Raw genomic sequence first — 10,749 nt, 5'->3', positions numbered from 1 at the left:
CAGAAAGAAGTTACTTGTTATTTCTCAGACTACATTAAGGGGATATCAATAGGCCCCATAGGCTTGGAGGCAGTCTGGTGAGAATTCTATCTGATTCCAGTCACGTTGCATTTTCTAAATACAGTGAAAGCTGTGAAAACCGGCATCTGTCCAACCCGGAAAGTTCTCAACAATGGCATAAAAGCTCTGTCCCGTTCGTGGTTGTACAATTATAATCAGTTCTACAATACGGCACATTGTTTAAAGCGGATAATTTCTTCAGTCCCAATGAGTGCCGGTTTAGACAGCTTCCACTGTATAATCTTTTACCTTCAGGCAGCCGATACCAAATGCCCAGTTCTAAAGCAAAATGAGTTCAAATTGGGTTATTCAGGCAACCAACGATATTCGCTTGTTAAATGACTGTTAATTCTGTCTGTCTATTGTGTTGTTTATGTCATTTTTAATATTTAATAATGTGATCACATTCAACTGTAAAGGGATCTCCCCTTGGTGTAATAAAGTGTTGTCATTGTCTTGAGACAATCTCCGTTGGCCAGCACTGTGAAACCAGCATTGGTCTTGTTAGGTACAGGTAGAAACACACGTCAGCAAACACAGCAATATTTAAATGCATTTATCTCCAGTCAGTCAGTTTTACAATATTCAATGCAGCAACATTCTAGCAATATCACAGCGGTTCCAGCTGAAGGCTTACTCTACCCCGGACCTTCACGGGTTTAGAGGCTACTGAATAGGTAAGAAGTCGGTCTTACGACAAGGATTGACTGCTGAAGAAACAGTCTAACCCGGATCTTCACGGATTCTTTCAGGATGACCATGCTGAGAATGGAACCAGCTCCCTTAACATATCAAGACAGACGATGAATCCGATTTGATAAGTGACACGATAATCACGATGTGTAACTGTGTCCACAGCGTGAAGGTCTGGGGTGGAACAGGCCTTCGGCAACCCATGCTTGCCATAAAAGGCAGCTATCCTTGTCGTAAGAGGCGACTAAAGGGATCGGGTGGTCAGGGTCGCAGACTTGGATAACTCATGTCATCGGTTCACAGTTGCGCAGATCGATGCTCATTCTGTGGATCACTGGATTGTCTGGTCCAGACTCGATTATTTATGGACACGACCTTTGAACTTGGCGCTGGACATTGTGTCTGTGTAGACAGTCCACATCGTTCCTCGGTTCCCCGACCCATGAACATCCGGATTAGGACAGGACCTAGATTTTCGAGGCTCTCTTCGCGCTAAGATAGTGCCATACGTTAACATGAACTTACGACCATCTTAGCGATAAGAGAGCTTCGAAATCTAGACCCTGATCTTCAGTAACCCATGCTTGTCGTAAGAGGCGACAAACGGGATCTGATGGCCAGGCTCACTGACTTGGTTGGCACATGTCATCTGATCCTGATTGTCTGGTTCAGACGGGTTTATTTACAGACCGCCACCATATAACTGGAAACTGCTGAATGCATTGTCAATCAATCAATCGGTCGGTCGGTCGGTCGGTCGGTCGGTCGGTCGGTCGGTCGGTCGGTCAATCAATCAATCTTACCCTCGGAAACCTGGCGGTGGGGTAGCCCAGTGGCTCAAACATTCGTTCGTCCTGGGTTCGATTCCTGAAATGAGACCGCAGCCATATTACTTGAAAACTGTTGTGTGCGGCGTAAAACTAATATCATATACTCGCTCACTTCAGGCTTCTCCTTATCATGGGGTTAACCAATCACGTCGCGGCATTCGAAGTGTAGTAGGGGCGTTATTGCATGACGTCGACAGTAGGCTTCTCTCCACACTTCACAATGTCTGTACACTAGCTATACTTTGGCACGTGCTAATGTAATTATAAAGTAAAGGCATTCGTCATGTCAGCAGATCAATGTAAACACCATCACACAGTGATAACACCTACAGACTCGTGGTCTCCTGCGACCCATCACTGAAAGAGGGGCGACACCTACAGTAATGTCACACTCACAGCCTGTAATAAAAGCGACAAAACATCCTCCATGTTCATGATATCTCTGCAGAAAGCAGTGTGCTTTGTAGGGTTTGACGATATCTGGGGCATGTGGTTGCAATGACACCGGGTATCTTTCCCAACACCAGGAATCCGTCAGAAGAGGGGCTGTATAATTGTACACCTTAAAACATGGCGATCTGCTTTTGGATGTCAGTGCTGTTGAAATTATCAATTACCTGTCTACCATGAAACCAAATGAAATCATTGCTAAGGTCCTTGAATTCGTTTCAAGTGTCACATGACGCTTCTTGAAAAAAATATGGAAAGGGCACGCTCGGTTGTACGGGTGTACATCCAGACCTATTTTCTTCAATTAAATACATCAATGCTAGTCCAAATTCACCCACACGGCATTAAAACCTTGTCGTCTATGGGATGTATACATGGAACGCAAGTATAAAATGTACGGGATATTATTTCGTAATTGTTAAGTAAGATGTCCGTTAAACGTCCGTGATCCACTCGAAATATTAACATAAGAAATAAGGAAATGAAGTGAACGGAAATGTAAATTATAATTAATGTGGGTAACTCCAGGGTCCCTTTCTACGAAGTGATCGTAGCGCTAGGATGATCGTAACATAGACTTACGACCGTCGTAGCGCTACAACCTCTTTGAGCAACCGGGGCCAGATGGGTGATAACATCTAGATAATACATAGAGATTAATGCACGAAACGAGTGTCAGAAAAAATACAACTTCTGTTGTGACGAACTGTACAGCCTTCGCTAAAATAAGAAGATAATGAGGATGATGAGAAGATCATCCTTGATCCCCCTCCCTCGAGCCAAGATCATGCTTTAAAGCTCTTCATGATTAAATGATAATATGACGATAAAAGCATCCTTTCGATACACGTCTGTTTCCTCTCTACGTGTATGACTGTTTTAGGTTCAGTTTATACTAAAGTTGTTAGCATTCATATCAGAACAAATCAGATGACTTTAATAAGTATGCTTGCTCATTTCTAACACATATTTTTTTGCAAAAAGAATCATTATAATGCCTTATCGTTCATACTGCACTGGGAAAGGTGGTGCAGCCTGATGATAAAAGAGTGCGCTCGTCACGCCGAAGACCCGAGTTCAATTCCCCATATGGGTAGAGGCCCTTTTCTGGTATCCCTCGTTGTGAAATTTCTTCAGTGTTTCTAAAAACGGTGTAACACCAAATACTCCTTCACTCACTAACCCGCACTGCACTAGATTGGACTGAAATAACTAGTTTTATCACTGAGACTGATAAGCCTCTCTCCCAAAACAGATTCCAAAAGCCATATTCTGTGCAGTCAAGTCGTGTGTAATTTGATTGCAATTATTTATATGACGTTAATTTCCATTCTTTGTCTTCATTACCACAGTATTGTATATCGACTTATCAGTCGGCCGTTTCCACTTTGTCACTTTCATTAATTACTGTTATTTATAATCAGGTATATATAGCTTTAACTGAATATCTTCTGGGCTCTGGCCGCAATCACGCCCACAAGAATTATGTTCAGAAAAACGTCATTGACTTTCAGCTGTCCACTTCTATATGTGTGTTTACAATTACGTTGTCAGTATGTCCGGCATCCCGACTGCCTGCCTAGGGATGATCTCGAGCAGGATGTGCCTCTCTCTGGAAACGGCCTGAGGTCGTGCTGGAGCGCCATTCATTTATCTATGAGCTTGAAACTCTGTCGGAGCGCATTCCCATGAAGATCCGGGTTAAAACTGGTCTTCAGTAACCGATGTACTTGTAATAGGCGACTAATGGTCAGGTGGTCAGGCACCGACTTGGTTTACCCATGTCATCATATCCCAGCTGTGTAGTATGATACCCGTGCTGTTGATCACTGGATTTTCTGATGCAGACTCTATTATTAACAACCCGTCGTCATTTGGCTGGAATATTTCTGGGTGCAACGCTAGATAACAATCAATAATTTGTCAGTTTTGAAAAACAGAAGGTCAATGAATCGATCGCCCGCAGCACCTTACCAAATATTCTTGTTACTATTTGGCGCTCGGGGTAGTCTGTTATACAGACCCTGAAGTATATATATCCTAGAAAGCCCACGCAAGTCTAGAAAATGTGGCAAGTCTAGATTTCCTTAGCTTCAGGAAAATGAAGAAAGTCTCAGGGCTCCATTTCATTATATTATTGTTTTTCATAATGAACGTTTTTTTCAGTAAAATATGTTCATTTCAGAGACTAGCTGTTAGTCTACGCTCGGGGTTAAGATAAGGGTTTGTTGTGTCGAGGTCAGTATAATATGTCCTAGCAAATGTGGTGTCCGTCTTAGGCATGCAGTGCCGTGATTTCTCAGTGGGTCAGCGATGTACCTATAGACCAACGCTTAGTCTTTGTATATATAAAATTCTGATAGTAAACCCATTTAAATTGAAAATAAGCCCCAGTGAGGTGCGAGATTCAGGGCTGTAAAATGTGGAATTGCTTCCTTGGGGGATTTAGCATGACAGGGAAGGCAAGGCAGTAGGGAAACTAATGTGATTCAAGGATTGTGAAAGGTTTTGCTAAACCACCAGTATGCATGTCAGCCAGGTACGTCGCTGGACAGTTGCAACAGTCTAGGTTGTAGCATTTTTCGTCACCTCATCTGTTCCACATTTCATTTGATTAATTAAATTTGAAAGATATTAAAACGTCTCATCGATAACCGTTAGCATCCGATGCGTTGTAACAACATCCCAGTTACTTGTCCAAATCAAGTCTTTTTTGTGTCTCTAGGCCACAGGCCTGTATACAACATTTATACAAATTTTACAGTTAATAGGGATGTAAAGTTAAGATAATTAGGGCTTTGACAATATACAGATGGAAGATATTTTGCTCTATTTGTCCGAAGACGGCATCATATAACGATAGTCGTTATCCAAGTAGCTTACACGAAGGTCTGATAGTGATGGTCTTAAAGCTGCTGTTGACCTTTAATGTTCCCATCTCTGGCCTGTGCTCAGCCCTCGTCGTAAACAGGGATTGACTAGGAAAATAACGAGACCCTTGCTCTCAACAATGCCATGATGTGCCTCCCGCTCTTCAGTACGGGGGCTAAGTGGTGCGAGTCGGATATCTGGGACTTGCCACGACACGTGCTCGTTAGCTGCTGGCCATTTATGAGCTTTTAATTCCCGCGAGATGACGTGAAGCTAACGGAACGCATAAGCAAGTGCTTTTTGTAGTGCTGTTATGCAAATGTATTAAGATTCGAGAAAATAGTATCTGACACCATCCTCAAGAAGATTAACAAGATTAGTTTTTGGTTTTCAGGGGTTTGGTGACGCCTACACATTGAAGTCATGGTTACAGTTTGTTTTGGTAAGAATTAGTTGAAGGAACGTTTCTCGAAATTGCGCAGTTGACGATCGGCACTCTCCACAGCTTATAGTGGTGCAATACATCGCCCTCGTAGGATGTGTGTATATATGTGTCTACTTCAGAAAACTCAGACATATTCATGTGTACTTCAGAAAATTGAGACACATTCCTGTGTACAGAAATGTTGTCTGTCCATATACAAATGCAGAACTGTTCTGTGCACTTAAACGGATTCTTGTCTCTGAAGTGATGATTTTCACCAGTTTTTGATGAAAACAGCCACTCTCATGTATGGTATAAGATATATCACTTTTCATTATGCTATATACCGATCGCAAGTACATGCAATGTACTGCAATAATTAGCATGCCCTCGTAATCATGCAGAGGAACCAGAACAGGCACACACCGCAATCAGAGGAACCGGAACAAGCATGCACCCATGATCAGAGGAACCGGAACAAGCATGCACCCATGATCAGAGGAACCAGAACACGCACACACCGCAATCAGAGGAACCGGAACAAGCATGCACCCATGATCAGAGGAACCGGAACAAGCATGCACCGTGATCAAAGGGACCGGAACAAGCATGCATCCGTGATCAGAGGAACCGGAACAAGCATGCACCCATGATCAGAGGAACCGGAACAAGCATGCACCGTGATCAAAGGGACCGGAACAAGCATGCATCCGTGATCAAAGGGACCGGAACAAGCATGCATCCGTGATCAGAGGAACCAGAACAAGCCTGCACCCATGATCAGAGGAACCGGAACAAGCATGCACCGTGATCAAAGGGACCGGAACAAGCATGCATCCGTGATCAGAGGAACCAGAACAAGCATGCACCCGTGATCAGAGGAACCAGAACAAGCATGCACCCATGATCAGAGGAACCGGAACAAGCATGCACCGTGATCAAAGGGACCGGAACAAGCATGCATCCGTGATCAAAGGGACCGGAACAAGCATGCATCCGTGATCAGAGGAACCGGAACAAGCCTGCACCCATGATCAGAGGAACCGGAACAAGCATGCACCGTGATCAAAGGAACCGGAACAAGCATGCACCGTGATCAAAGGGACCGGAACAAGCATGCATCCGTGATCAAAGGGACCGGAACAAGCCTGCACCCATGATCAGAGGAACCGGAACAAGCATGCACCGTGATCAAAGGGACCGGAACAAGCATGCATCCGTGATCAGAGGAACCAGAACAAGCATGCACCCGTGATCAGAGGAACCGGAACAAGCGTGCACCGTGATCAGGGGGACCGGAACAAGCATGCATCCGTGATCAGAGGAACCGAAACAAGCATGCACCGTGATCAGAGGAACCAGAAAAGGCATGCACCCGTGATCAGAGGAACGAGAACACGCATGCACCCGTGATTAGAGGAACCGGAGCTGCATGAACCGGTTTATGTTTTGGGTGAAGGAATATGGAGTCTCTGCTGCTTAGTTTACGAGGTACTGTTCTGTGATCTGTTTTTCGCTTGGGTACATTCCTGTGCACTGAACGTACTCAGGTGCATACACATATCTACAGTACTTACTCATGTAGGCAACGAGGAAGATTGACATTCAGGCTAATATCATAACACAAAATGTAAACTGTACTGTCTCCACATTGAACTACGGCAGGATATTGAACTGGAAATAAACTGACAATAGTCAAGCATAATACACGGTGTTCATTATGTGCATTGATCTTGAACAGATATCCGAACCAGTGTATGTCATGCAACCTAAACAGGGTAGGACGTGGATATATCATAAAAGAGCAATATTATTCAGATATAGATATGGTTTTGTTTGAAAGCATATGGGGTACACAATAAAGAGAGTAGTTTTTGTTTGAAAATGAAACTGATAAAAACTTGTCATGTTGAATCTCTGTCCTTAAATATTTGTGATTGTTCACTGGCTAGTTATTTTGAAACTTACCTGCTAAACTATAGAATCAGAAGACGTACGGGGAACAATTTCTTTATTAAGAATTGGCGAATTACCACTTATACAAGAATATTGGTACACGTGATGGTATTCGACGTCAGAGTTGTTTTTGTAAAGTGTGTAATTAGAAAACTGTAGAAGATGATATAATTTGATCTTTGCCAAAACCATTTGAGACATATATCTGTACATCAATAATGGCAAAGTTATATCGTCCTTAGAGTACAGTAATGTCCCTTGCCAACTGTCCTGCTCACATTATGTTAAGGATACCTTACAACTATGCCCTGTTCCTTTTATAGTATCATTGCTATTTGAGTTGTAACTCTTGCTTTTGGTTTTCGTAAACTGACATTCTATGTACGTAGGCGATAGGTCTTTCTACTGAATAAATCATTGATTGTGATCAGAAAGTCATCGTTTAACTGTATTTCACTCCACCTCATTCCCCGTGTAACGTCCCTTGGGCAACATAACCATTGGTTAACGGCGTTGAGAATATGCATTTTATTCTCATTAGTTACTTGTCATTTCTTCTAAGCACTAAATCCAAACCAAATAATTCAAAAGCGTTTTGAACATGTATTTTCTAAAATGTAAATTTAAACAAATTTATGGATTTTAAGTGTGGTGCACACGCAATAGTCAAATACATGACATTTTCTTGTCAGACCGAGGGCATACGTTATCAGTCGAACAGTGAGTAATTCATGGCAGCCAGCAACACACCTAACACACACACAACGTTTTCACGACGTGGGAAGGTTGTAGATTGGTATTATCATGGCACAACGTTGTCACAACGTTAGTATTGTGTCATTTTATTACGTCATGACATAACGCTAGTATTACGTCATTTCATAACTTCATGACACAACGTTAGTATTACGTCATTTTACAACGTCATACGTAATAACAAATGCAAATTTACGTTAAAGATAATCCTTTAGGCTCCTCACGATGTTAATTTCTCACAACTTGGCGTCACGATAGGGTTTTCTGTGAAACGTTTCAGAGATTCTCTCTTCACTAATCAGCGACAGTTTCACAAAAGAACATACAAATTGAGAAATTGACATTGAGATGGATTTCTGCTTTATTTCTTATGTGCTGGTTACTACACGGAAAACTTTTGTTAGCTATTCTCGTTAAAGAGAACGTAAGACAGCGTAAATTGTGGAGACGTAAAAATGACCTATCACAACGTCACCTTACAACGTCGATATAGTGTTAATGTGTAGACTTCTATTTACGTTGTCACAACCAGTGAACAATTTCACGTTGTCACGTAATCGTTATGCTGCCGTTGTTACAACGTTATTTCTGTAGACTCCCATTTACGTTGTCACAACGACACGTTTACATGACAACGTGAAATTGTTAGCTGGGTAGATTGCTGGCTGACTGGTTATATATACTGGTAGGTCACTTAGTTCCTATGAACAAGAGTGAGTGGCTCAGTCTTATGGTTTTTCCCCGGGTTTGTTCGAGCAACGTCTAGGCGGAGGACACCAGAAATGACCTTCACGCATTATGAGCGTAACCATGTGGGAATCGAACCCGTGACGAGCGAATACTTTAACCACTAGACTCCTTCACAAACCCTTATGAATAAGAAGTAACAGCAACCAGGCTGAATATTCATATTTCCCCTAATCTTTACTATACAATTGAACTGGGTGATTATTGATGAAATAACCTCTGTGTCCTGGAAACCCGAGGTTATTTTGTTTGGATCTTAATAAATTTCGTCCACTGCACTGTCAGTGAATAGAGCATTGCCAACCGTCTGAGAAAAAACATTATTTATTGTTTATTCACCATGGGTTGTGTGATGCGAGATTCTGTTCAGAATCAGTAACTTTTTATTCGGTGTTTCCTGTCATCCGATAAAAAAAAATACCGCACGTAAATTTAAAATCCCATATTTCGAAGTCCATTCAAGAAATTTAACTTCAGCTGATTGAAACAAGGCTACTGCCATTGTGTTGTAGCATAGCCGCTTGTCTACAATTCAGGATGATTGTTGTAATATTTACCAAAAGATACAAAATTCAAGATACACGCATCCATAATATAAGTTATCACATCGTGTCGAGGGAAATACGGGTTTTTATCAGTCCCGAGTAAGGTTGTATTCCCCGAGCCGGAGGCTTGGGCTCCAACATTTAATAACATGCATGTTAATTATCATATTCCCTTTGTTATTTGGGACTCGTACATTGTTCGATCATTTTAACTCTTTTTGGAAAAAATATATTTTAATGAATTTAATAAGTTAAGACCTTATGCCTCCTTCAAAGACGAATGTCATCTTGAATGCGATGTATTTAGCCATGTGCCTCGCTCTTATAGACGTGCTTCAGCACACTTTAAATCTGGTGTTTCTCTTCTACGAGTTGAAACTGGACGCTATGATTTCATTCCTCTAACGGAAAGAACACGTTTTTACTGTAAAGATGTTATTGAAGATGAAAGTAATGTTTTATCGCAATTTCCACTCTATTTCCGTTTATTACTCTTAATTTGGTACTGAAAATATGTATTTAATTCCAATGTTCTTTTAGTTTTGCATTTGTATATGTTATAGAGTCTCTCATAAGTCTGTAAACGCTGAATCAATATTTTGTTATTTTGTTCTGTGTATGTCTGTGATGTTGCCTGACCGTCTACGATATAGTCGTCACCCCGTGTGGCAAATGTAAATTTCAGTGTGTTTTTATAGAATACGGTACATACGTTTATTACTTTCCCACGGCTGTTTATTCTGGGTCATTCTGTTGAAGCAACACACTCAAGGACACTAACAATGTTGTCAACGAGAGATGCATTATTCCATCTCGGCTCAATTGTCCTCATTTGCAGAGACAATGCTGGTCAATAATTGGCCACTTTGCGGCTAATCTGTATTATTTGCTACTGCCAGGGGTTATACAAGGCCAATCGTTACAGGGATGGTTCTGGTGCGCTGGCGATTATGGTCAAACCCGGTTTAGTTTACTTTGTGACACTTTGTCTCAGATGTGTTACATGTGCTCACAGAACTGGTCATATTGTTTAGACATGTACAGACTATACCCCAATAATATATTTGTTAGATTTTGTACGATAACACATATACGTCATTTTCGTAATACGGGTACTAAATGTTTGTTTTGGCCTTCGTTACAATACAATATTGACCTTCACCCGAGCCGCATGAGAGACACTGGAAGGGGTGAAGGACGTAGGTAGCGACAAACAACGTTAGTGACAGACAGGTAAAGACACAGCCATGGGCAGATATTGAGAGACACAAGCGTGGTCAGACAGATGATGAGAGACACAGACATGGATAGAGAGACGTTGACAGACACAGACATGGACAGACAGACGTTGAGAGACACAGCCATCGATAGGCTCATGGTAATAGAGACAGGTAGGAGAGACACACAGCGAGAGACG

This window comes from Haliotis asinina, chromosome 12, assembly GCF_037392515.1.
Source record: "Haliotis asinina isolate JCU_RB_2024 chromosome 12, JCU_Hal_asi_v2, whole genome shotgun sequence".
NCBI lineage: Eukaryota > Metazoa > Mollusca > Gastropoda > Lepetellida > Haliotidae > Haliotis > Haliotis asinina.
Note: the sequence above shows the minus strand (reverse complement) of the source record.